Source organism: Zalophus californianus, chromosome 4 (genome assembly GCF_009762305.2).
Source record: "Zalophus californianus isolate mZalCal1 chromosome 4, mZalCal1.pri.v2, whole genome shotgun sequence".
Classification (NCBI taxonomy): Eukaryota; Metazoa; Chordata; class Mammalia; order Carnivora; family Otariidae; genus Zalophus; species Zalophus californianus.
Genome location: NC_045598.1, coordinates 112,285,838 through 112,312,928, shown reverse-complemented (window position 1 = coordinate 112,312,928; position 27,091 = coordinate 112,285,838). Strand labels below are relative to the sequence as shown.

Genomic DNA, 27,091 nt, shown 5'->3' with positions numbered 1-27,091 from the left:
CTTGATCAAAACTCTTCAGAGTATAGGGATAGAGGGTACATACCTCAATATCATAAAAGCCATCTATGAAAAACTTACAGCGAATATCATTCTCAATGGGGAAAAGCTGAGAGCTTTTCCCTAAAGTCAGGAATGCGGCAGGGATGTCCACTATCACCACTGCTATTCAACATAGTATTAGAAGTCCTAGTCACAGCAATCAGACAACAAAATAATCAAAGGCATCCAAATCAGCAAAGAGGAAGGCAAACTCTTACTCTTTGCAGATGATATAAGACTGTATGTGGAAAACCCAAAAGACTCCACCCCAAAACTGGTAGAACTCATACAGGAATTCAGTAAAGTAGCAGGATATAAAATCAATGCACAGAAATCAATGGCATTCCTATACACCAACAACAAGACCAAAGAGAGACAAATCAAGGAGTCGATCCCATTTACAATTGGACCCAAAACCATAAGATACCTAGGAATAAATTTAACCAAAGAGGCAAAGGATCTGTACTCAGAAAAGTATAAAATACTCATGAAAGAAATTGAAGAAGACACAAAGAAATGGAAAAACGTTCCATGCTCATGGATTAGGAGAACCAACATTGTGAAGATGTCAATGCTACCTAGAGCAATCTACACATTCATTGCAATCCCCATCAAAATACCATCCACTTTTTTCAAAGAAATGGACAAATAATCCTAAAATTTGTATGGAACTAGAAAAGACCCCGAATAGGCAGAGGAATATTGAAAAAAAAAGCAAAGTTGGTTGCATCACAATTCTGGACTTCCAGCTCTATTACAAAGCTGTCATCATCAAGACAGTATGGTACTGGCACAAAAACAGGAAGATAGATCAATGGAACAGAATCGAGAGCCCAGAAATGGACCCTCAACTCTATGGTCAACTTATCTTTGACAAATCAGGAAAGAATGTCCAATGGCAAAAAGACAGTCCCTTCAACAAATGGTGTTGGGAAAATTGGACAGCCACATGCAGAAGAATGAAACTGGACCATTTCCTTACACCACACACAAAAATAGACTCCAAATGGTTGAAAGACCTAAATGTGAGACAGGAGTTTATCCAAATCCTAAAGGAGAACACAGGTAGCAACCTCTTCGACCTCAGCCACAGCAACTTCTTCCTAGAAACATCGCCAAAGGCAAGGGAAGCAAGGGCAAAAAGGAACCAATGGGATTTCATCAAGATAAAAAGCTTTTGCACAGCAAATGAAACAGTCCACAAAACCAAAAGACAACCGACAGAATGGGAGAAAATATTTGCAAATGACATATCAGATAAAGGGCTAGTATCCAAAATCTATAACGAACTTTTCAAACTCAACACCCAAAGAACAAATAATCCAATCAAGAAATGGGCAGAAGACATGAACAGATATTCTTCCAAAGAAGACATACAAAGTGCCAACAGACACATGAAAAAGTGCTCAACATCGCTCGGCATCAGGGAAATCCAAATCAAAACCTCAATGAGATACCACCTCCCACCAGTCAGAATGGCTAAAATTAACAAGTCAGGAAACGACAGATATTGGCGGGGATGCGGAGAAAGGGGAACCCTCCTACACTGTTGGTGGGAATGCAAGCTGGTGCAACCCCTCTGGAAAACAGTATGGAGGTTCCTCAAACAGTTGAAAATAAAGCTACCATACGATCCATCAATTGTACTACTGGGTATTTACCCCAAAGATACAAATGTAGGGATGCGAAGGGGTACGTGCCCCCCAATGTTTATAGCAGCAATGTCCACAATAGCCAAACTGTGGAAACAGCCAAGATGTCCATCGACAGATGAATGGATAAAGAAGAGGTGGTATATATACACAATGGAATATTATACAGCCATCAAAAGGAATGAGATCTTGCCCTTTGCAACGACATGAATGGAACTGGAGGGTGTTATGCTGATTCAAATAAGTCAATCAGAGAAAGATATGTATCATATGACCTCACTGATATGAGGAGTTCTTAATCTCAGGAAACAAACTGAGGGTTGCTGGAGTGGTGGGGGGTGGGAGGGATGGGGTGGCTGGGTGATAGACATTGGGTAGGGTATGTGCCATGGTGAGCACTGTGAATTGTGCAAGACTGTTCAATCACAGATCTTTACTTCTGAAACAAATAATGCAACATATGTTAAGGAAAAAGAAAAAGAAGATAGCAGGAGGGTAAGAATGAAGGGGAGTAATTTGGAGGGGGAGATGAAGCATTAGAGACGATGGACTCTGAAAAACAAACTGAGTGTACTAGAGGGGAGGAGGGTAGGGGGATGGTTTAGCCTGGTGATGGGTATTAAAGAGGGCATATTCTGCATGGAGCACTGGGTGTTATGTACAAACAATGAATCATGGAACACTACATCAAAAACTAGTGATGTAATATATGGTGATTAACATAACAATAAAAATTAAAAAAAAATAAAACAAGACCCTTCTATATGATGCCTACAAGAGAATCATTTTAGACCTAAAGCCCCTTTCAAATTGAAAGTGAGGGGGTGGAGAAACATTATCACACGAATGGATGTCAAAAGAAAGTCCAAGTATATCAGAAAACTAGACTTTTTTACTCTTGTATTATTTTTATCCTGCTTTGGTATCAGGGTAGTACTGGCTTCTTGGAATGATCTTGAATGGGTTCCCTCTATTCCATTACTTGTAAGATTTTGATAAATATTGTCATTATTATTTTTTTTAATGTTTGGTAGAATTCACCAATGAAACCCTGTGCTCTTGGGGCTCTCTGTGCTGGGGGAGTTTTGATTCCTAAGTCAACTTCCTTTCTCGTTATTGGTGTAGAAAGATTTCCTGTTTCTTGGATTCAAGATTCATGATTCAATCTTGGTAACTTGTGTATTTTTAGGAATTATCTGCTTTTTTCCCATAAACTATCAGATTTGTTAGTATATAGTTTTCTACATATATGTCTATACTATGTCTATAGTAATCTGTTATCATGCTATGTATTTTTGTGGTTATCTGTTGTATTATTTTCTCTTCCATTTCTCACTTTGGTCTTTGAATTGTCTCTCTCTCTCTTTTTTTTCTTTGTTAATGCAGTTAAAATATTGCCAATTTTGTTTTTGTTTCTGAAAAACTGGTCACTACTTTCAATATTATATTATTATTTATTCTGGTCTCTATTTATTTCTGATTTTTCTTTGTTATTTTTTCCTCTACTAAATTTCAGCTAAACTTTTTTTTTTTTAGTTCTTTAAGGTGTATTGTTAACTTCTTTATTTGAATTTTTTTTCTTAATACAAGCATTTACAGCATAAATTTCATTAATGTCTGCTTTTGTGCCATCCTATAGGTTTTGGAATATTGTGTTTTTTTTTTTTTTTCCTTTTGTTTCGAGACATATTCTGTTTTGCAATTTGATCTCTTATTTGGCCCATTGCTTGTGCAGTAGTGTGTTGTTTAATACTTACATTTTAAATATTTAATATTTACACTGTATATTTTCCAGCTTTGTTTTATTGTTGATTTTTAGTTTTGTACCATTGTAGTTGGAAAATGCACTTGGTATGATTTCAGTCTTCTTAGGTTTGTAATATTTGTTATATCTCTTTTTACATGATTTAACCAGGGGATTCTTCTGTGTGTACTTGAAGAAAATGTGTATTCTATTTTTCTTGCATGGAATGTTTTATATATATATTTTTAGAACCATATATTCTGAAGTATGCTTCATGTAAAAAAATCTTTAAAAAAATAACTTTAACTCAGAGTTGTTTAAATAAAGCATATCAAAGAAGAGGTGGGGGATGGTTGAAATAGGTGAAGGAGATTTATCATGATGAACACTGAAGATGATGTATAGTATTGTTGAATCACTATATTGTACACCTGAGACTCATATAACATTGTATGTTAAGTATACTGGAATTAAAATTAAAAAACTTAATAAAAAATGTATGCTGGCTAACCCAAGTTAGAATTTGGTTTTTCTCTGTTAAAAGAACAAAATTTTCTTAGATTATTAGGTTGCTCTTAATACAACATTGTAAACAAAAGTTTTTCTTTACCTGTAATGCAATCTCCCTAGAAAAAATAAGGTCAGGTCTCTGATTACTTGGAATAAAAAACAAAACAAAACTGAGTCTTTTCAATACTAAAAAAGCTAAGGCTTTTTACAACTGTTTAACTTCCCCTATATTTGCTTGTGAATCTTAAATTGTTACTTTGGCTAAATAGATAACAAAGTATTGTTTCACAGTGACCTAATCCTATTGGATGAAGTGTGCAAGTCTTTTGATAGTTTTGACAAACTTCCCCCAAATCAAATTCTAAAGTCTTTCCCACCTTGAAGTAACTTTTTTTTTTTTTTTTAGAGGGGCCTTGGGCCATCTCAAAAGATTTGTTCTCTTTCCTTATATGTGAAACTACTTAAGCTTATTTGACATGTTAACTTACATGTTAAACATTGTGAAATAGGTAATTCTAGACCTTCTTTGACTACATTTGTGTGGATATGTGTTATTAATACAAGTGTTCCAGTAATTGTAAGAAATTCCTGAAGATTTACTATGTCTTAATGTAATACTAACACTTGTAGTTGTAGTTACTATCTTAAAATGTATTTCAGAAGGATAACCAAATCTCCTTGTCAATTGCATTACAATTAATTTTCATCAGATCTTTAACCACGCTATTTTTAAGTCCTTTGTCATTTACAGACAGTTATTGTTTTATTCTGATGGTTTCACAAAAAGTTTTCCTGTGAAAGTATTTCATCTTTAAGAAAATTCAAGGAAATGGCTTTTGACAAAGAGTATTTTCAGGTCATTTTAAAATCTTAAAACTTAACTGGGTAAAAATTTCCACATCTAGTGGAAAAACTGGATTCAAGCAGAAAAAGAATCAATAACATTGGACTGAATTAACTGAAGAAGATGATTATAATTTTTATGACCTCCTATTTAAAATCTTGTTGGTTCTCTAATGTTTTTCTTTTCCAGATTTTAGGAAATTTCTTTTCTTATTTTTTTCTTACACTACAGTTTTATAAGATACACCTTTATGAACAAAGGTAAAACACTTTTTTCTCCCCACCTGTTCCCTCCAGAATTCAGAAACTTTTGGTGAGTATTCTTATTTATAAAAATACAGTTATTTGTAAAGGTTCAATAAGAATATATTCTCTTCCTAAGAAAACACAATTGAAAACATTAATCATATTACCAAAGCTTTGGAATATCATATTTGAGAGGGATATGCATACAGTCAGATATGACCAGATAAGTTTAAGGAACTAAGATTGGCTTTTAAGAGGGAGAAAATCAACCTGGTAATTTGTTTACATGGTTCCAGAAAAGTGGTCTTAAAAAGAGCATGTATGGTCAATCATTATTCTTGCTGCACTTAAATAAATAATCAGACAAACTTTAATGCAAACAAATTAGTCTTACTATTAAAAATGAGGGCAATTATAGGGAGAAGAAATTATGTTTATACCTTTGTCTGTATTAGATTCTGATTCTGTTAATATACCTGTAAATTGGACTGGATTCTGAATTCTTTTTTTCCCAAAAATCTGGCTATGACTTTCCAAACTAATGCTTTCAATTTTCTTCCAATCTTCTGATTTGGAATCATTAAGAACAGAGTGCTCTTGGGGTGCCTGGGTGGCTCAGTTAGTTTAGCATCTGCCATTGGCTCAGGTCATGATTCTAGGTTCCTGGGGCTCACCCCAAGTTGGGCTCCCTGCTCAGTGGAGAACCTGCTTCTCCCTCTCCCCCTGTCTGCCACTCCCCCTGCTTGTGCTCTCTCTCAAATAAATAAATAAAATCTTTTTTTAAAAAATAAAAAGAATAGAGTGCTCTTGAATCTTCTTGGAAGAGACTATACCAGGTCCTCTTCATTACCCAGATGATAGTCAAATTTCAGAGACTTAAATCTTGGATATTCATCTCACAGCTAAAGAAGGTTCCATCTGACATCTGGTCCTATACAAGCATTGGAGACCTCCCAATCAAATTCACTAGGAAGAGAAGTAAATGATAATGAGGAAGACTGCTTCCTCTAAGCATCGGATCAAAAGTTCATACTTAACTGAACTTGAAACTTTTTTTGTTCCTTCTTTTTCTTTCCTTTACTCTGGCATTGATCTGGAAAGATAATGCCCTCATTTATTTCTCCCAGACCATTACTAACTCGGGTAACCTTTGCCTTTCAGACTGCTAGATTTATCATCAGAAACTCCCATCTGTCTATTCACAGTGCCACCTTAGCAGGGATGATTGGTAACCTGACAGGATGTATCTTTGTCTGTGGTGGTTACTGATGTAGGAAACAAAGGCAGAAGAGAAATTACAAAATTTTCTTACTACCTACAGCCCACTGACAAGTCCTTGAAATAGGTAGAGTGACATTCCTCTAGGGACTCAACTGCCTCGATGTTAACACTTTGCTAAGGGCAAAAGGCAACCTTAGCCTGACTCCCCAGGATCCTGTAAGTCTACTTTAACATGTAAAAATTCCTTTATCTCTAAACCCCCAAGATACGTGTTGGCAGTCATTTCTAAAGCATATGGCCCACCAATATACATCTGAAGGGTCTCCTGACTAAGGTTTTATTAGATGGTAATAAATTACCTTTTCCCAACAATGGCTAGCCCCTTCAAGGTCCTGGAAACCTTGCTTCCAAAATTCCTTAGAGAATTACACCATCCTTAACCCCCTCCCAACTTGAAAAGTATAAAATGGGCTGCTCCTCATGATCCCAGTGCATCTCTTTCTGCCCACAGGTCCTGTCCCTATGCTTTAATAAAACCACCTTTTTGCACCAAAGTCATCTCAAGAACTCTTTCTTGGCCATTGGCTTCAAACCCTAACATCTTTCCTACATCATTTACCATTGTCCTTGGGACTATAAATGCCTGGATAGCTGGTGCATAGCCAGGCAATACCTCTTAGTTATCTGTGACCCTAACTTTCCACCAACAAAGGTAACTTCATTGGTTGACTCCCCTGGATTTTGATCATTAAGTTAGAAAGGAATTACCAAGAGGCTTTCATGATTTAGGATTCATTTCCTTTGTGATCACACTTCCCTGATTAGGACTAAATGTAAATGAGAATATGATCAGAAATATCTCCTCAATTCTTAAAGATATTATAGAATCTTCTAAGACAATAGCTGCCCCACAAAGATCCTCAGACTTTCTGTCCAAAGTTTTTTTGATAATTAGATAATCTTTGATTATCTTTTAGATGAGCAATAAGGTGTCTATGCTGTGGTCAACACCACTTGCTACAGCTGAATTAACACTTCTGGAGAGGTTGAAACTCAGTTCATGAGTCACTGAGCAAGCCACTTGGTTTCAAAAGGAATGTGGCCTTTAACCAGTCAACCTGGCATTTCCAAGTCAGTGCTAGGAGATTTGGTGGCAGAAGTGGGACCAAAAGAGACTTCCAATGGCTTTGGGGATAATGAGAAATCTAGTCGTGGTACCCTTGGACCACTTTTTGAGTTAACTGTCTTTCTTACCAATTCTGAGGGCTGTGAAAATGATGAATGAAACAGAATAATAGTGCAGTGCTTTGAGATGATCTCCAATGCTTATAACCTCAACAAGGTATGAACTTAAGAAGGGGAAATCCCTGAGATCCTCTCCTTCTATTTCTCCTATCACTCAAATATGGTTGTATGGTTTCTGGTCAGTACTTATTCTTTCCTCCTTCCTCCAATTGGGACATGACTCCTGGGAAAGGTTCTTCCCAGAACTGAGAGACAAATATATAGACAAAAATATTTCAATAAAAATGGACAACTTGGTGCTTGACCAATGATGCCTTGGATATCATTGTATCAAAAGGAGGAAACATAAAAAAGAATAAAAGAAACCTCATTAAAAATGGAGTTGGGAAGCCATGAAAGGAGAACTCTCATGCACATACCACTCATCTCAATCTATATAATCAGTAGGAAGAAGGAAGATTTCCACGTTTCAGTAACAGCCACAACCTTAAACTCTCATTCATCTTCAAGTGACCTTGTTTAACACAACCCTCCCCAATTTCCTCTTCTCTGTCTCTTAGGACTTGCTTATGATTTGCCATAGTTTGCTTGTCCCAAATTGCAATTCCCCTGTTATTCTTGAATAAACTCATCTTTGTTTAATTAAATTGCCATTTGTATTATTTAAGGTTAACAATATGTATCCTCAGTTTTTTGGGGGGTGAAAGGAAAAGGAAGGTATTTAAGAAGATATAATATAGTAAGTAAAAACATACTCATAATGAATAATAAAGAGGCAAATGGCATGTTCTTGCAGTAAAATAATTATAGCACACTAAGTGGGACCACTGGAATAAAACAAGCAAAAATTTTTAAAAGGAGGATAAAGACATTTTAGAAGGTATTGCCATTTTACCAATGCACAAAGACCTAAGCAACCCCTCTTTTAACGAAAAGGAAAACTCAGGGATGTGAGTCACCTTCAATGCCACTTCCCTCTGGCCTTTGTCCATCATAAACCAACTGCTGAGGGGCTAAAACAGTACGTTTCAGCAGATTCCAAGGCTTAAGTAGCACATGTTGGATTTCAGAGCATTCCAAGAAAAAAGTCAGCAGAATACAACAACATAGGAGTAAAAATAAATGAGTAATAGGCCCAGCCTCATAAAGACCAGAGCCAAGTTCATAAACACTCAATCCTGATTGAGATACGATAAACTATAACTTTTGGTTTTATTTTGCCAAAAATAAAAGTAAATCTTCTCTGGGGGAAGATAACCTTACTCAGAGCCTCGAATTATGTCTATAATATTTATATGCAATGTCTCCTTTTAAACCAACGTTTAGAAGCCATAAAAGGAGACAAAAATAAATACAGTTTAAAAAAAACAGGAGATAAGTGATAGGGGAAATGCACATAAGAGAATCAGATTTTGGAGGTATTACTATGCTCCATGTATTTGAAATTAAATGACTAGTTCAACAATTATAGGAGGTAACTAGAAATTAAAAAAACAATAAAATGGGTATCTGCCAATGGAAATAGAAAAACTGCAATTCAATATATGGATTTGCTAGGGCACTTGAGTGGCTCAGTCATTAAGCATCTACCTTCGGCTCAGGTCACGATCCCAGAGTCCTGGGATCGAGTCCCACATCGGGTTCTTTGCTCCATGGAAAACCTGCTTCCCCCTCTCCCACTCCCCCCGCTTTTGTTCCCTCTCTGGCTATGTCTCCCTATGTCAAATAAATAAATGAAATCTTTAAAAAATATATATGGATTTGCTAGAAGTTTATATACAGCTGAATAGAGGAGCACAGAATTCAGTGAATTTAACAGTCACTGGTCCAAAGTCAACGTAACAATTTTGTTTCTACACCAAAAAGACCATCTTTCTAGCCTTGATGTGTGTGTGCCTATACACACATGTGCATATACACACATGTGCACACAGCTTATTAGTAGAAGTTTACATGTTACAACTAAAAGCATCTGGGAGTCACAGATGTTTTTCAAAGCCACAGCAATCGATAATGCCTACAGAAGGCAAGAGAATAAGAATTTAAAAATTATTTACCAAAGAATCCCAATTTGGTGGTACCAAATTCATCTCAGAGCACTTCTTACCCTGCAGAACTTTAGAATTAACCTCAAGTTCCTGAATTAAGGTAGAGGAGATGCATATCTCCCAAATACAATCATCTTTATATTCCACCCAGCCTCCTATGCTTTCAGACAGCAACATCAACAGCATCTACCAAATCTATATGTCTGGTTTTAATTATGTTTCCAGGAGATTTCTAAAACAAACAAACAAACAAACAAAAGCACGCACCTACATTGACCATATCATGCACTGCTGCAACCACTGTGTACCTCAAAGTATCCACCCCTGTTACTTCTAGGAGAAAAATCTTTCTGTGTAGCCCTGGGGCTGCACCACCGTGGACTGGCTCACCCACCTTTATATTCTTCACATTCAATGGACACCACTCCTAGGAGTTCAAGCCATTCAGCTCAAGTAATGAACTAGACTGTCTCATCACAGCCTTTGATGTATTTGGCATCAAGTTCACCCTCCCTCTCATACCAGGATACAGCTTGCTTCCAGGTTCCCAGGATAGCAATCAAAGCTACTCCTTCGGTCCCTTTTAGGAAATCATCCCTCTGTCCAACCCCATTGTAATGTCAATTACTTACTGTTTGCTAAATATTTCACCAGGTGGTTTTATTTTTGGGGAGGCTTTTACAAGACTTTTGTTGTGTTAAAGTTTATCCAAGAGAAATCTTAACAAAATGAATCTCAAGAAGAGCTTTAAATGAAAACAAAGTTACAAAATGAGCTAAATGTACCCGATTGCTCTGGTGTAAGCACAAAGAAGTAATCTTCACTTTTGGTAGAAGGGCACATGGTTGATTGTGAGTTTACAAATGAGCCTATTGTTATTTTTATATCAGCTGTAAAAAACATCTCCTTTCCCTCTTGCCAGCTGGTTCCCTGAAAATCACTGCTGAGCCAGCAATTATTGTAGCAGCACAAAGCCCCTCAAAATGGGGGACCATGGCAATTACCCTGATTTGTCACTGCAAAGGGTTGGCTACAAAGGCCCCTTTCAAGACATTGAAATTAAGCAGCTTGGGACTGTGCCAAGGTATTTTGGAGAGTAGCAATCAGGAAAAGAAAAAAGAGACACCCTTGTCAGCACAAGAAAGCAGGTAGACCTGGCAGCAGAGGCTGAGTATGTTAATCGGAAATAGGATGGCTATTTTCTGTCAACAAGTCAGTGTTATCTGAAATACATTGTTCCTCTTAAGCTAACTTTTCTCTGACAATTAAAATAATTCTAGGCCATCTTGATTTACAGTTAAAAAGTAAAACTCAAGATTTGTTTTGTTCTGTTTTGTATTTTGGCTAGGAGATATATCAGATCTAATACCATTCAAGATTTCTACACATAAAGGTAATGTTTTCAGGTGATTGGTAACTTGAACATTTTCCCCAACACATTCACAAAATAGGGTAATTCAGTCAAGTCTCTGTTATAAGCACTGGAGATACAGCAGTGAACTAAATACACATGGCAATAATGTAACTTAGATTCTCCTTTGGAAGACTGAAAATGAAAAGATAAAAAAAAATATGTTATGTCAGGAAGTAAGAGGTCCTAAAGGAAACAAGGTAAAGAAATGAGGGAAGGGAAAATGGGAAAAAGCGGACAGGGGCTGAGATTTTGGATGAGATTGCCATAAATAAGGTCTCATCTGAGTACAGGCTCAAAGGAACTGAGAGAGTTCCCCATATGGACACCTGGGGAAAGAGCATTAGGGCAGAGAAGACAACAAAGGCAAAGGCTGGATTTCAGGGCTTGCCTTGGGGGTTTGTGAAGCCTTGACAGCCAGAGAGATAAAATGGAAGGTGACCTCAGATGTATATACCCTTAGGACCACTGTGAAGACTCTGGCTTTGGCTCTGAGTGAGATGGTAAGTCACTGGAGGAGAGGAAAGACAGAATCTGAGTTGTGTCTGAACACTACCACTTGACAGGGAAGGGACATGAGAGGCACAGAGGCAGGAAGGATGCTATTGCAGTGATCCTTGGAGAGAAGAGAGAAGCTACAAAAGATTGACAGTAGAGGAGGTTTTAGGAGGTTGTGGATTCTGGATATATTTTGAAAGTCTAATTTCATCATATGGTGTGAAAGAAAAAATGAAGTTAAGGACGATACAGGTTTTTGACCTTTATGAACAGAAGAATGGTGATGAACGTTGTGAGGTGGGAAAACCTTTGAAAAAAATCAGCTTTTAAGGGAAAATCAGGAGTTTAGTTTTAGACATTTTAAGATTGTGATAATTTTAGACATAAAGTGGGCATCTCAAGAGACAAATTGCATAAACCATTGTGGAGTTCATGGAAATGGTCAAGTCTTGAATCTTGGTTCATTAGTTTAAGACTGTTATTTAATGACTTGAGCTGGATAGATCTGTACAGAAGAGAGAAGAGACTGAAAATAGGGTTCTGAAACAGCAGATGTTTTGGGGTTGTCAGAGAAAAGAAGAAAACAATAAAGATGTAGGAGAAAACTTGTGCAATTTTGATGGAATGAGAAAGTGAAAAGAGGGTGAACAGCCACATCAAATCCCTCTGACAACTCAAATACCATGATGACTGAACTGATCATTGATCTAGCAAAACAGCACTCCTTTGTGATCTTGGGACAAACTGCAATTAGGTTGAACCCAAGAAAAAGTGGGCAAGACGAAGGACAATGAATATAGCGTCTCTTTCAAGGAGGTTTGCTCTCAAGGATAGCAAAGAACAAAGTGATCCTGAGAAACCCTGGGTGGAGAGGGAAAGGTGGGTGACGATGGCATGTGGAGAGAAGAGAGGCTATGCAGCAGCACAGGGGGCATGAGGAGTGTGGGGAGACCTCAGAGCTCAAGTTTCCCTCAGAGCAACGACAGAGCACAGATGCAGAGAATGGGCAGATGTGCACAGTTCTCCACTGATTTCTTCCATTTTCTCAGTGAAGCAGGAAGCAAAATTGTCTTTTGATTCTGAGGATAAGGGCAGTGTTTGGAGGTTTAAAGAGACAGCAGAGATCCATTTAAAAGAGGGAACAACAGGACTGGGGAAGGTAGAATAACTGCCCCGCTGCCTTAGGAGCCCACTTGGGGATCAGGAATATGAGATGTCACCATGCTGTTTGATTTTCTTTAGCTATATTCAGCTAAATGAGAACAGTCCTAGAGTAAAAGGAGAGTTGGATTTAATCGGAATGATTTTTCCCCAAGAGAGAATAAGGAAGCAAGTGAGCTGAAGATATATATGAAGGAATGACAATACTAAATGGTCATGGAATTTCCCTTGTGTAAAGGGCATAAAATACAAGGATGGGATCAAGCAGTCCAAGACTTCATTAGTGTCGAGTATTGTGGAGTTTGGGGTGCTTGAAGGGCTGAGGTGGAAGGGTGGTGGAAGGTATCACTCTAGAGCAGAATGTTTGGAATTTATTGTCTCTGTAGGTCTCATAACAACAAAGTGCAGGGAACAACCAAAGTGATACATAGTTTTGAGAAAGCGTGAACATCAAGGCAGTTGCATAAGAGCAGGTCAAGTATCTGAAAGGCCGGGATGCTTTCCTATGTCTTTCTTCATATGGCAAGAAGTACTGAGGGACCAATTGTGGAGATGTAATGATCCAGGGACTAAAATTATCACCCGGCTGGGCAGATATCTGGGATGGTGGATGGTGATATTGCATGGTAGAAAGAGCATGTTTATGTGAGAGAGAGAGATACAGGCAGACAGAGAGAGAAAAGATTATGAGGACAGTGCAAGGAGAACAAGCAGATTGCCTTGCCTCTCCAAGTTTAGTAAGATGAAGGGTTAGTGAAAGAAGCCAGATTCCATTTAAGAACTACAGGATCAAACAATTCTCCGCAGGACAGCCAGGTTTCAATTAGCACAAGAAGGTGAGAAAGTGTAGATTAAAGAACTAAGGGAAAAGAGGATTTACAGAGGAGTGCCCTTAAATTGTTTATATAAATCTCTTTACCTCTGTTCAGAGTAAGAGATTAGTAAGGGAAGAAAAACCTGGAGTATAAATACTATAAAGCAAGAAAAACCATTCCTCTTGACAGGTAAAAGCAGGACGCATAGTAAAGAAAATCAAACTTTTTATTCCTCTACCTCTACATATATTTGCTCATACAGCTAAGGTTTTAATAAGGCAATCTGATTAATACATATTAAGTTTTCAATAGTTGCTTTTGTATTGCTAAATCAACTTTTCAGGCTATTTGCTTAATTCATTTTTGATGGTAAGATTAAAGTCTTCTCAAACAGCAATGACAGAAATTCCAAAATTTCATGACCACAGAAGACCTTGCAACCACTAAAACATGAGGACACAACACAACTGGTAATGAAAATGTAAAATCCAGGGGTGCCTCAGTGGCTTAGTCGCTTCCTCGGATTCTTGGTTTCATCTCAGGTCCTGATCCCATGGGTGGTAGGATTGAACCCCACCTTGGGCTCCCTGCTCAGCAGGAGTCTGCTTGAAGATTCTCTCCTTTGGCCCCTTCCCCCACTCACTCTCTCTAAATAAATAAACAAATTTTTTTTTTCAAGAAAAAGTAAAATTAAGTATGTCACATAATTTAATAAATGTTTCAGATGGAAAAGCTTCTGTTGATAAATATCATGGATAAAGGAAACTCCCATTTGAATGGTTTGTTGAAAAGATCAAAAGTCTTTTATCACTATACACAAACAGATAAGATCTGTTAATAGTTACAAGTTTTAGTTTATAAATATTCAGGCCTGGGCTGGGGGTTTAATTGACACATTACTTGAATGTATCTTTAAATTGCATTACTATAACACAGGTGTAACTGAATTTCTTGCTGTCAATAAATGTATAACTCTGTAAATAGGATGTTGTAAGCATGATTATAGAGGATTCTGTTGGGATAAGCAATATATGTCTTAGTACCGTAAGAAAATATATACTATTTAAAATTAATATAGAAGGAATAAAATCAAATCACACATTTTATAATTCATTTAAATTTCATTGCTATGCTATTACAATTTTTTTCTCCTACATAATTTCAGAGAAGAAGAAAAAGGCAATGAGTTCCACATATAAAAGAAGCATATGAAGGAAATCAAATTACTAAAAATTTAGGGAGCCCAGTGAGGGCTCTGGCCATAATTTCCCATTCTAATAAAGGCCAGTGACCTAAGGGATGCTGTGAAAATAAGTAAACCATTGATATAAGGTGATAGTTTTATTTTGAAAAGCATTTCTGTCACTGACAAATTATTTTGTGACAGAGAATAATTAGCTTCTTTTTTTATAGAACTTTAAAGTTGCATTTCCACTTATTATATTTTTAGTTTCTACTTTTGCTTAAATAATACATTCTCCTTAATACATAGGCAGTAGTTAAGTTCTTACACAATTGAAACAGTATTATATAGACTCCAACAACTGAATACTTAAAAAATGGAGAATAACATTGAACATTTTTCAGCTTTTTGAGCACAGCAGTGATCTTTTTTACTAATTTCAGTTAATTAAATCAGTCATGAATCTCAATCCATACAGAGGGAATAGACACTATAGTAAACATTTATGACTTTGTAGACATCTGATTATTTTGTTGATGCAGGAAAACTGTTACTACATTAGCATACTCTATTCTAAATTCCAATTTTAATCAATCATCAAATAAATTCTACATGAAATGAAATAGTGTCTAAAGTGGAAAACTTGACAGAGTTTTCCTCTGTTAGAAAGTATGTCTACCAATGGACTCTGATAGACACCTGAGGGTTCTAGAGGGGAGGGGAGTGGGGGGATGGGTTAGCCTGGTGATGGGTATTAAGGAGGGCAAGTACTGAATGGAGCACTGGGTGTTATACACAAACAATGAATCATGGAACACTACATCAAAAACTAATGATATAATATATGGTGATTAACATAACAATAAAAAATTAAAAAAAGAAAGTATGTCTACTATACTATGGTTATTTCCTCTCCTGGAGTAGAGAGGGATATTCATAAGTCTCAAGAAAAGTCTCAGGAATAACTCAAGACCTCAAGAATAACTGCTTTATTCCTCATCTGAATATCTCAGTACTCTGTAAGGCATTTTCTACTCAGACTGCTGAGGGAGAGATGCTATCCTGCTCCACCTCCTTCCGTTGGACTACCCAATGTTCTTTAAAAATATTCTTGGAAACATGAGGACACTTGCTTTTTCACTCTAAAAACATAACAGAAGGCAGATGAGGAAAATCATTATTGTTATATGAATCTTTGAATCTACACTAACTTATGAACAATTACAGATTTGATAGTAGCACCTCACTTCTAGATACCAAATCTGCATTCATTTCCTGTTGCAACTATTAAAATTACCACAGACTTAGTGGCTTAAAAATAGCACAAAATTATTATATTACAGTTCTGTTGGTCAGAAGTCTGAAACATGCCTTATTGGGTTAAAATCAAGCTGTCAGTAGGCTGTACTCTTTTTCTGGGGGCCTTAGAGAAGAATCTATTTCTTTGCCTTTTCCAGTTTATAGAGGCTACCTATACTCTGTATCACATGACCCCCTTCCTCCATCTTCAAAGCCAGCACCAAAGTATCTCTGTCCTTCTTCCATGGTCACATTATCACGTTAATATCTCTTTCTCTCTCATTCACTTATCTGAGCCTGAAAAGGTTCTCAGCTTTTAAGGACTCATGATTTGATTGGACACACTCAGATAATACAGGATAATGTCTCCATCTCAATGTCCTCAACCAAAATCATACTTGAAAAATCTTACTTTCCATATAAGGTAATATATTCATAGGTTCCAGAGATTAGGACATGGACACCTCTCTGGTGGCCATTATTCTGCCTATCATATTACCGGTAACATATTTTTGGAAAGTAACCTAGAATCGATGTGTTGAGAAATGTGCTCATGCAATTTATCCTTAATATATTCGTGCAAATTAAAGGAAATATTTCACAAAGAATTACACTATTTGATTTTTAATTAACTCTTGCACCTTAAAATATTTTAATTAGACAACAAAATAATATCTAGATAGATAAATTTGAATAAATTATTTGAAAAACTAAACCAAATCAATGTTGATATGGCTTATTTAAATAAATTAGCGAATGATTCAAATTAATCCTGGGATTTTTTTGTTACCATCTTCCCTATGTCAAAAACATAAAGCATCCAATTTTGTGTCTTGCTTAGATCAAAAGTAAAGTAAAAGCCAGTCAGCAACTAAAGACTACACTAAATACTGTAGTGAAAATATTTATGAAACCTATATCCTAAGTCTAATTCTAAAATTCACTTGCTCTATGACCTTGGGTAACCAAAGCTATATCTTAAGTTTCTTGAGATAAGATAACTTCTTCATAATGGACCATCAAACCTTAAAAAAAAAGTTATCTTACAGAGATTGAATTGTACTAACCTTTGGGGGCTTTCTCTCTGTAAAATGAGAAAACTAAACTCAAGATTTCCTAAAGTTAAATCTAAATTAAAGGTTTCACAATTTTAATGAGTATGTGACTAGAACTCACCAATGTAATATGAGCTGAGATGATCTGTGCCACTTCCAGGCAGCTTCTCTATACTATTCACTATTTGGGAGAGAATAGAATAGAAAAATGCAAAAGGATGCATTTTGATACCAAGACCCTAACAGATGGTGGAGCTACAAGATGAATTTCAAAATCATAGTGTGGAGGGAAGTTGTCTTCCTGCTTTGAACACCTGTGTTAAACTGTTAGGTGAGAAAAAAATTAAACTCACAAGTTTGAGACCTTATACTTATGGGACTCTTTGTTTTGACAGCTCATTTACCCAACTAATACAATAATTAGAGAAATTAATATGGTTATCATTAGCTTTTTTCCCAGAAAAGAGAAGCATTATTATAGTCCTTAAAAAGGTTTTTATGATATAATGACATCCTGGTCTATCTCAGGAACCAAGAAATGATATCTCTTCAAAGATTAATGTCTCACTTATAAAACTAGAAGGCGATGAATTTACAATAAGTCTTCCTTTCTTAGTTGTCATCAAATCCTTACTGGCTGCCTAAACTTGTCAGGCACTATACAGGACATGGGAAATGAAGAGATTAACTCATGCAACAAAGTACTAATGGAGTCTCTAAATTATCATGAGACTTATTCTAGGTGATCATGAAACAGTTTTAAGAGAATATTTAACAATTGTTTAGAAATTCTGGAGGTATAATAAGTCTGTTAGGGAAAATAAAAAGTAAAAATAAATAAAAGGGAATGCTACCACTATGCCCAATAGCCCTTGTATTAATCCCCTTTCCCTGAATGTGGGTAGGAACCTATGAATATAGTAGATGTCACTCCACTGGTTTTACAATGTTATATGGTAAAAGTGAAGAGGTATTACATATGTAATTGAAATCTCTAATAATTTCACTTTAATCAAAAGGAAAATTATCTTGGTGGAGCTTACTCAAGTAAGCCATTTAAAGGAGATTGGAAACAGCAGGAATGCATGACTGTTCTTAAAGAAGCAAACTGCTGTGTTGTGGAGAAGGCCATGTGTTAGGAAATGGCAGGCAGCCCCTGGTAGCTGGGAATCTTAGTCTCACAATCTGAGTTGAACCCTTGATGAGGACTTCAAGCCTCATGTAAGATAATAGCCAAGGCCAAAACCTTGACTGCAGCCCTGTTAGATCCTCAGTAGAAGACTCACCTAAACCAAGCTTGGACCCTTGACCAACAGAAACTCTGAAAGAGTAGGTGTATTGTTTAAAGTAACTACATTTGTGGTCATTTGTTATGCCACAGTACCAAATTAATACAGACTTTGGGACCAGAAGTAAAGTGCTGCTTTAATAAATCCCTGAAAAGTGGGAGCAGCTTTGGAATTGGAAAGGGAGTGGACAGAGGCTGGAAAAGTTTTGGGGTGCATAATAGAGCAAGCTTAAATAAGATCACAAAAAGACAATTAACTTGAAGTGACTATTAGAAGGAATGTGGACTTTAGTAATGCTACCTACCAGTGAGGGCTCCGAAGAGAATAAGTACATGTTACTGGAAACTGGAAGAAAGATCTTGCTAGGTAGTATCAGCAAACGTTACAATAGTGTCTCCTGCATTTATGGGGAATGCAAAACTTATAAAGAATGAACCTAGTTATGTTCTTATGGATGATTTCAAGCAAAATGTTGACGGTACTGCCTGTTTTTTTCTTGTTGCAAACAGTCAAAATGAGAGAGGAGAGAAGCAAGAGGAGAACTTGGTGAAGGACTATTCAATACAAATGAAATGGGGCTTGATGATTCTGAAAGTTCTCAGTTTCTCCAGATGGCAAAATATGTCAAGAGTTGGGTGGCTCCTGAAATGTTAGCAGAGAGGAAAGCCTAGCTATGTGACTACACAAACTTGCCCCCAAATACTGGAAAGATCAATATTTCACACAGAGGATCCTTCTAAGAGTTTAAGGATGTGATTCAGAGATCTCAATTAAACTGGAGGATCTTTAGGAGCCTCAAGAGTGTTATTCCCAGGCTTCTCAGGACGAGGCCAAGATACAGGGGAGATTATCTCAGAAAGATCTGTGAAGATAACTTTTATCTAATGGAGTGAATACATTTGAAATCTGTGAGCAACCTCCAAACACAAAAATCATTTCAGCAACAATACTGCTAGCTTGAACTACAAAAGGGACAGAGAGAACACAATATTAAAGGGGGCTCTTGGATTCCCTAAATTTTATTGGCAGGAAACAGTTGCTAGTATGGATATTGGCCAAAGATGTAATATTCTTGGTTCAGAGACAAAACTTTATTAATCATGGCACAGCAAACATCATGTATACCAGCATATTTGTGTCAGATGCACCTGCACATATGGTGTGTTACATTCCAAGAGAGGATTCCTGAGTTTAGGGAAACTAACTAAAACATTTGTGATGGACAGTAGGCACGCCTCCCCTTTACTCTGGAGGGAGATGTTATCTCTATTCTCTAAGACTGTAAACAACTCTTCCCTTTGCTCTGGAGAGAAACACTATTTTCTAAGGCTGTTTGCTATATAAACATCCTTGTAAAAATAGTCTGGAAATTAGTGTTTCTTCTCAGAGGATACGCCAAAGTGCCATAGAGAAATGTTTCCCAGTACTTGGACACCTTTTTGGTGATGCTCTTATTCCTCTCTTTTCCCTGATCATAGAAGGTCTGCAAGATCTATTTCTGTTATTCTTCAAAGGAAAAATGACATGAGCTATTGTCCATATGCTGAATACATATTTCCCTCTTGTGTCACTGGGTCCTAATGATGCCTGACAAAATGATCACTTTTCATTTGAAAATCAAGTCTTTGCCTTCATTAGTATAAAATGTTTTCCTTCACTCACTGATTTGTCCTGTCATATACAGTTCCCTTTACCTTGGAAGCCATCATTCTTTATCTTCTGTAGATAAAGTACTCCAGTATACACACACCAGAGAGAGCTGGACTTCACAGCTTTCCTCTTCGACACTTCATCCCCCACCAATTTACTCAACTGACATCTTGCTTCTCATACTTCAATGTTCAATTTCTACCTCACTTTTCATATTTATGAGTTAGCAGAATTTGTCACTAATAACTAGTCCCTTCCCTAGCTATGGTATCTCAGGTAAATGGCTATCTAGTTTAAATGGGTTTGGAGTCCTTCCACCTAGGGACTTTGCTTGGTACACTTGCCAGCAACCTCATTTTGGGCCTGCAAGTGCAAACAAATAGCTTCAACTTTCATTTGCCATATAACCACAATTTTTTATTGAATATGAAAGTCTTCTCCATAGTTTTGGCTTTGGGTTTGCAAATATTGTACTGGTTTTATAATATCTGGCTCTCAGTTATACATGATTTAGCTCTTTTACTTGTTTATTATTTCATCATAATAATAGTCCACTATATATATATTTTATTTACTTTTTATTATGTTCAGTTAGCCACTGTATAGTACATCATTAGTTTTTGATGTAGTGTTCAATGATTCATTACTTGCACATAAAATATATTTTTAAGTTAATAAAAGATAATAAAATGTCTATGATATAACATTTATCATTTTATAATATATTACCCCAACTCTTAAACTTATACCAATCTTTTACTGGAAGAAAGATAACTGTAAATATAAATATAACATAATAGACAGTTCTGAATTTTGAGCTATATTTTTTCCTTCAGTTAATGGCATAAACCATGGCTGTGAAAAACAACCACTGTTGAAAAATATGTTTCCTAAACAGTGCAGTATTTCTGTTCCACATGAGCTTGTTTTAAAAGTACTTCTTAATGACAAATCACTTAACAGATTAGTCACATTGTCTGAGTTATACTTCAACACTCCAAATAGCACTAAAAACTAGTCTAGTAAAATATAGCAGACATAAGCATTGGTTTAGTGCCTACATCATCAAAACTGGTAGAAAGGGAATGCTGGCAATAAAGAAGGTTTCTGTAGAGTCAGTCCATTAAACCCCAAATGGGATGAATTGGTCTCTTAAGCCAAACATTCTTACTATGCTTTTCTGTGACACTAATCACTTCTATCTTCCTTCATGTGCCAAGGGAAATAGATTACATGGTTAATTAAATCACACTTAAGGAAGTGATAAAGGAAACAAAATATAACAGTTGTCTTACCCATGCATTATTTAAAAAAATAAGACTCTCACTTAGGGGGCTTGTCTTTATTTATCCTTTGTTAATTTACCTACTTAACATGTAATCACCCCCTTGAATAAACCTTTTGGTTATGTGATTCAGACCCATTCGTCATTAATTTGATGAATTCAGTGAAACGTTAAAAACTATTTCAAAATGTGGAGAGAATGTTATGCAGGCAAGCATACAAAATGTGTTCTGGTTACACTATACTCATCATAGCCTAGTATTATAATATAATCAGAATCATGATTGATGATTATTGAGAAACAAGGTTAAAGAAAATGTAATGTTAAAGAAAATGTCATATTAACTTCAAAGTATCTGTGCCCACTTACCTTACTATGAAGAAAGAAACTCTGGATTTCTCCATGCTCTTACTAAAAACCCTAACCTCCTGATGCAAAGGAATGTATATATATAAAAAAAAAAAAGCAAGAATGTTTGCCTTTATTTCTACTAGAAACATTTTTCTTTTCACATATCAGGAGATTTAAATCTGTAGCTATTTTTCTAGTTAATTACTCTGATCTGAAATAAAAGGATAATAAAACTTTCCTTAATCTCCCTAAGAGGGCCAAATAGTTACAGCCCAGAAGTTCCCAGGCTAAACCCCAAGGTGCAGTAAAGTGAATTGCTTTCTCCTTAGGTATGTACATTTCAAAAAGCAGAAAGGCAGCCCCTGGGCTGGCTCAGTTGGTAGAACATGGAACTCTTCATCTCTGGGTTGTGAGTTTGAGCCCCATGTTAAGTGTAGTGGTTATGTAAAAATAAAATCATAAGAAAAAAAGACCAAAACCCAGAGTTTGGAGATATCTGTAGGTCATTAAACTCCACAGACACCTAGGGTTTACCTGGCCATTGGAGAGACATTTACAGTCCAAAAGTTTAGGCAGAGAGCCCAGGATCTTTTCAGCCCGCCTCAAAAAGACAAGTTTTCTATCTGTCCTTTCAGGAGTGGAGGAGACTGTTGTCTTTTGCCTGTGCATAATGAAAGAAATACTGTTCTCCCTCACTTCTCTTCTAAGGGTGTGACTTGACACTCAGGTAGAAAATTACATCGGTTCTCACTGTATTCCTGCAGGTGTAGGTGTGGTGACAGACACTGATGGTACTTTGGCTGTAGGTCTGGTTGTGAGAATCACAACCTAAAGTATTTGTTTCAATGACCCAGGTGCCTCGTGTTTCTGCAGTATTAATATATATATAGTGCATAATCTTGTAATTGGGGTAACATCTGAGATGTTTTGCAGTTCTTGACAAAGATGGTGTATTTACTATGTGACAGATATAATGTTGTGCTATTTCCATCTATTAAACCAAATCCTACTTTAAAACAACACATTTACAGGTAAGGCAACTAGAAGACAGAGTTTGGGACAACTACAGGACATTCATTCAGCCAGGAAGAAGTATGGAAATAAGTTTGGTTTGCAGAACTCCAAACTTGCTTACTTAATATGATCCTTAATCACACATGGTATCAACGAGGATTTAGAAGCTTAAGGCAGAAAATGTCTTTTATTATTATTTTTTAAAACGATTTTATTTATTTATTTGACAGATATAGAGAGAGAGCACAAGCAGGGGGAGTGGGAGAAGGAGAAGCAGTCTTCCTGCTGAGCAGGTTGCCTGATGTGGGGCTTGATCTCAGGACCCTGGGATCATGAACTGAGCTGAAGACAGACACTTAACCGACTGAGCCACCCAGACACCCCAAGGCAGATAATTTCTATTTTTTGTTCTCTTAAAATCTTAAACTAAATCTAATTCTCTATTTCTCTCTTTTAAGGAGATTTAAAGTATGATATTCTTCGTTTATTACCCAGGTATAGTAAGATACAGATACAGAAATAAATTAAGATTTCAAGCCTCATTTTATATTTCATTATCTTACATAAATACATATATACATGAAATTATGTAAGTAATTTAAGCCTTTCATAAATCCCTTCTTAGCTTTTGTCAGCTCTGATTTCTCACCAACAGGCCTAAAGGAAATTGAATCTTAAAAGTAGTTACAAAATTATTCAGATATTAAGGAAAAAGCAACTGATTTACCACGTGAAGGAAAATCAAATACTTCCCATGCATAGTCCCTGGACTAAGTGATGAGGTCATATATGTTAATGATATTGTAAGAGCATTGTTATACATTTCCTTTCACACGGCAGCTAAGTCCATCAGAAAACATATCTTCCCAACATTTTTAGATTATGAGATGTGCCAGTTACAATAATAACAGTTAAAAAACAGAAAAAATAAGGACTTTATAGTTTATATGAACATGAGATGATCCAATCAGCATGACTCTGAAATCATAAAATAAAGTGTTCTGTGTAAATCTTACAGAGGTGTAAACAGTAGATGAGTGCTGAAATGAATCTTCTATGAAGAGGGACTTCATGTCTAATTTTAAGTATTCAATTATTCTCTGTTTATAACAATAGTTCATAACACTGATGACATATTTGAATAATTTCCAGTCATGAGAAGCATACAGGATTAGCAATATTATATATCTCAGGGAAAAATATTTTTAAATGTTTTTATTTCATAACCAGAATTTGTATTAGTTTTCTGAGTATGGTTAGTAAAGATTTGTTAGGTTACATCTATTTGAGGAAAGTTTCTGCATATCTGAATAGAGATGGCTTCTCTAATACAGCCTTGACCAGGAAAATTTTGCTTCATTTGGAGAAACATGCATAGTTGCTCTTTAAACTTACTATAACACAAGAGAAATGATGAACAGAAAAATCATATCAAAATGAAGAGTATTAAAAAAGAAATATTGCAATAAAAATAAATTATAAAAATTTTCATAAATTAAAGAATGTGAAAAAACATTTTCCTTATATGACAAGAAAATAAAGCACTTCTAAAGACCACAAGAAAGATACTAAAGCAAAAAGGAAAAGAAACAGAGGTGGTTCATCTCAGAAGAGAAATGGAAATAAAAAAATTAAAATTCACAGAAATGAAGGTGAAATTGAAAGATACTATTAGAAAAGACACTACTGAGAACTCAAGCGTAGAGGACTGAGAAAATGAGAGGAACAAAACAGAAAAGATGAAGAACATAAAAAGATTCATTAGACAATATCCATGGAAAAGAAGTAAAGGACACCCAATATGGACATAAAACATGGTGTCTTTACTATGTACAAGACATAATACTGTGCTAATCATTAAAAGAAAAATAAAGATATATTTAAAGAAAAAATTTGTAAAATATAAGATTATTTGAACCTATATAGACACATGGTGTTCCAGGAATAATTGAACCAGAAGAGTGAATCCTGAGGCTTAAATCAATCAAGTTATTAAGCGTCAAAGAAAAGGAAAGGAGATTTTGGTCAGTTAGGCCAGGTCAATAAAGAAATCTCTTGAAAGGGAAAAAAAAATCAATTTTTTTTAGTCATTTTGACTATAAAATTTAATAAGGTAGTGCAATAATATTCTTAAAGAAAGAAAATATTTTTTAAAATATGAACATGCTATTCAAGAGTAAAGAACACACTTTAAACATTCTGAACATGTAAAAACAAATGGAAACACCATTCTCCTGAACACTTCTAATGGAAAATACAAGAGGGCAAATTTCTGCCAATCAGAGAAATGAGATGAGTTGAAAATAAGTAAACCAAGTTGGCACTGGATAGTAGAAACTATAATATCTGTAAAAAAAAAAAAAAAGACTAAACTTGAATTGGCACTTATTGTTACAAAAGAAGATTTAAATGTTGCAAATTATTGCACTGGAGAATTTAAAATAAATTAAAATAGTAAGAAAGAGTTGGACAAAGGAAACCACCAGTAGCATGATTAGGCTAACTTTATCCTCCATTATAGCCAGTTATCAAAATATATCATTCAATGCTAAAAAAACAAGTAATAAGGAAGTAAGTATAGTAAAGATATAAAAGTAATTTATTGAAGCAATGGGACATTAGAAAAGGAAAAAAGAAGAGTAAATGTATGCATTCTCTTATTTTTCAAATTAGGGATTCTAACAGTTCAATTATAAGTACAGAATGATTCTAAATTAGAAGATTATAAAAGACAAGCCTTCTCAACTAAAAGTAAGCACAAACATGAAGTATTAAATAATATAATTTGTTCATTAAAACTCATAAAATATGATTATAGGATTAAACCACACATAGCTAATATTTAATTAGCATAAATGAAGTAAATTTTTATTAAAGGATGTCTGTCATATTAGTTCACAGAGAAAAACACAACTATATAATATTTACAGAAATCATATAAAACAAAGTGACTCAGGAAGTTGGAATAAAAAATGAGCAAAGGCAGACATGCAGGCAAATGAAATAAAATGGAAGGGATAGTGTTCATATCAGAAAAAATAGAACTCAGGGGAAAAGCATTGAGGCTAAGAAGGATACTTTATAATAATAAAATATGCAACCTACAATATTAATACACAAGTAACAAAACATCAAAATCAATAATGGAAAGTAAATGGGAATTATAATGAGAAATAAACTGACACTTTAATTTACATTTATGTTTTCATGACAGACCAAATAGATAAAACATAAGTAATGACATAGAAGATTATGTTCTTTCTAATCTAGGAACATATTTTACTTAATTTCTTGAACTGAATTACATAATCTAACTGCTGCCTTTGTTATTTATTTCAATGTGTAGCCAGTTAATAATAGCCTACAATTAATACTCTCAGCATACTTTTGAAATACTTTAACAGACTCTAACAAAAATACACAGTGAAGGGAGGTTTTGAGCAAAGGAAACTTAACCCACATATTCTCATAAGTTTGATAATGCCCCAAAATATATCTAAGAAGCTTCTGAATCTAGAAGAATAATCTGAAAAAACATATGTTCTCAGACAGGCAAAGCTACATTTGAGTTCTGATTATCAGAAAGGGACTTCTAACACCTTATGTAACCGGTCTGAAAATGTACACATAGCTGAAGGAAATGTATGTAATTCTTCTACCACAGTAGCCCTGGAAAGAAAAGCAGATATGAGGTGTGTGTCTTCTGAAAGAAGATTTAAAAAATAATTCGATAAATATGTATTCTTGTTCCCATCCTAGCTGTATGAATCATATCCAAACAGATCAGAAAACCCTGGTCATTTTTAACAATTTTATGACTAATCTGGACAAAAGCAGAAAGTATTTTTTTTTAAGATTTTATTTATTTGTTTGACAGAGAGATAGAGCCAGAGAGCACAAGCAGGCGGGGTTGGGGGGGTGGAGGGCAGAGGGAGAAGTTCCCTCAGGAGGGATCTTGAAGTGGGGCTGGATCTCGAAGTGGGGCTTGATCCCAGGATCCTGGAATCATGACCTGAGCCAAAGGCAGATGCTTAACCAACTAAGGGACCCAGGCGCCCCATATGCATTCCTGTCAGAACTGCAGTGGCACGAAGCTGGGAATGTTAGCTAATCCACTGGAATGAAAGAGCAGAGCCAACTAATTTTTTGTCAGACTAAAACAAACTCATGAAATTTGAGAGGAATTAAATGTGAAAGTATTTATTTAATTTCAGAACGTTAGCTATGTGAGCATGAGTGGGGTAATCTATGATGGAAATACTTTAAAAAAAAAAAAAAGAAAGTAGCTGCCCAGGGTGCCTGGGTGGCTCAGTAGGTTAAGCGACTGCCTTCAGCTCAGGTCATGATCCCAGCGTCCTGGGATCATGACCCACATCAGGCTCCCTGCTCGGCGGGAAGCCTGCTGCTCCCTTTCCCACTCCCCCTGCTTGTGCTCCCTCTCTCGCTGTCTCTCTCTCTGTCAATTAAATAAATAAAATCTTTTTTAAAAAAAAGAAAGTAGCTGCCTGAAAGATCAACATATGTAGGAGATT

The 27,091-nt window shown here is 35.8% G+C and overlaps 1 protein-coding gene across 1 annotated transcript in view; it reads right to left on the bottom strand.

Moving 5' to 3' along the window:
• SNTG1 (syntrophin gamma 1) overlaps positions 1-27,091 on the bottom strand; it is a 942,975-nt gene that overhangs the window by 127,564 nt on the left and 788,320 nt on the right. The window lies entirely within an intron of this gene.